We start from the raw sequence: 2450 nt of genomic DNA, 5'->3' as shown, positions 1-2450 counted from the left end.
CACATGAACTGGTTATTAGCAACCATGTCAATGAGTTCTTGAGCTTCTACAGGCGTTTTCTTTAGGTGAATGGATCCACCTGCAGAAGTGTCCAGTGACATTTTTTATAGCTCAGATAAACCATCATAGAATATATCCAGGATGGTCCATTCTGAAAGCATGTCAGAAGGACACTTTTTGGTCATTCTTCCATGTAAATTGGAATTAGGTGCAGTAAAGTCACCAAGCATCTTCCTTACATTATTATTAGTTTCGGCTGCCATCTCCTCTTCCTGTTCGAAAATTTCTGAAAGGTTATCTCTGGATTGTTGTATTTTAGCTTCTCTTAATTTTCTCTTCAGAGTCCTTTCAGGTTCTGGATCTGCTTCTACAAGAATGTTCTTATCCTTGCTCCTGCTCATATGACAAAGAAGAGGGCACAGAAAAATAATAATAGTAATAGAGATCCTTTATACCACAGTATAGGGATCCCTGTGTGAGTAGAAGAAGAGGGGGAGACAAAGAATGTACTATAATGGAAGAAACACAACTGTGAGGATGGCAGAGATGTGAGATGAGATCTTAGGATATGAATGAATAAATAGAATAAGATGGGGGAGGGATAATTTTCGAAAATGGTTTTTGAAAATTGTTAGTATTTTTTTCGAAATTTTTTTTTAAAATTAAAAATAAAAATAATTAGTTAATTAAAAAGAAATTTTTGAAAAAGAGGGAAGATATTTTCGAAAATTAGAGAGAGAGAGTTAGTTAGGTAGTTTTGAAAAAGTTAAGAAACAAACAAAAAGTTAGTTAGTTAGTTGAAACAAATTTTGAAAAGATAAGAAGTTAGGAAGTTAGAAAAGATATCTTTGAAAAAGATAAGATAAGAAGATATTTTTGAAAATATATGATTGAAATTAGTTTTAAAAAAGATTTGAATTTTAAAATCACAATTAATGACTTGATTCATAAGAAATCACAAGATATGATTCTAGAACTTAAAGTTTGAATCTTTCTTAACAAGCAAGTAACAAACTTCAAATTTTTGAATCAAAACATTAATTGTTTATGTTATTTTCGAAAATTTGGTATAAAAATAAGAAAAAGATTTTTGAAAAATATTTTTTTTTTAATTTTCGAAAATAACTAAGAATTTTGAAAAAGCTTTGATTTTTGAAAAAGATTTTGAAAAAGATAAGATTTTCAAATTGAAAATTTGATTTGACTCATAAGAAATAACTTGATTTTTTTTAAAATTTTTGAAAAAGTCAACTCAAATTTTCGAATTTGATGAGAGAAAAAGGGAAAGATATTTTTTTGATTTTTGAAATTTTTATGAAAAACATGAAAATTATGCAATGCATGAAATTTTTAGATCAAAACAATGAATGCATGCAAGAATGCTATGAATGTCAAGATGAACACCAAGAACACCATGAATGTCAAGATGAACATCATAGACACAATTTTGAAAAAATTTTAATGCAAAGAAAACATGCAAGACACCAAACTTAGAATTCTTTAATGCTTACGCACTAAGAATTCAAGAATGCATATGAGAAACATGAAAAGACACAAAACAAAAAAAATCATCAAGATCAAACAAGAAGACTTACCAAGAACAACTTGAAGATCATGAAGAACACCATGAATGCATGAAATTTTCGAAAAATGCAAGATGCACATGCAATTGACACCAAACTTATGATATGACTCAAGACTCAAACAAGAAACATGAAATAATTTTTTTCTTTTTGTGATTTTCTAAATTTTTTTGGATTTTTATTTTATATTTTTCAAAAAATTATTTTGAAAAAGAAAAATAAGGATTCCAAAATTCTTAATATGAATTCCAGGAATCTTATGCTCTAAAGCTCCAATCAAAGGGTCATGCATGGCTTAATAGCCAGCCAAGCTTTAGCATATAATTACATGGACTGGAGTGATTAGTTGATTACCAATCCTAAAGCAGTTTGGGTATGGCTTTACAGCCAGATAGGATTCAACATGTTTCATGAAACACTAGAATTCATTCTTAAAAATCTTGAAGCCATAGAATAATTTATTTTTGAAAACATTATTTTTATTATTTTATTTTATTTTATTTTTTTTTTTTTTTGAAAACAAAAGAAAAATTTTTGAAAGATTTTTGAAAAATTTTTGAAAACAAAACAAAAAGAAAATTACCTAATCTGAGCAACAAGATGAACCGTCAGTTGTCCAAACACAAACAATCCCCGGCAACGGCGCCTAAAACTTGGTTGACGAAATTGTGATCTCCAGGCTCGAACAAATCCTGGTAATGGCTCCAAAGCTTGGTGCTCTGATCTTATTTCATAATTGTCACAACTTCGATACAACTAACCAGCAAATGCACTGGGTCGTCCAAGTAATACCTTACGTGAGTAAGGGTCGAATCCCACGGAGATTGTTGGTATGAAGCAAGCTATGGTCACCTTGCAAATCTCAGT

The sequence above is a fragment of the Arachis ipaensis genome, chromosome B05 (genome assembly GCF_000816755.2).
Source record: "Arachis ipaensis cultivar K30076 chromosome B05, Araip1.1, whole genome shotgun sequence".
Classification (NCBI taxonomy): domain Eukaryota; kingdom Viridiplantae; phylum Streptophyta; class Magnoliopsida; order Fabales; family Fabaceae; genus Arachis; species Arachis ipaensis.
Note: the sequence above shows the minus strand (reverse complement) of the source record.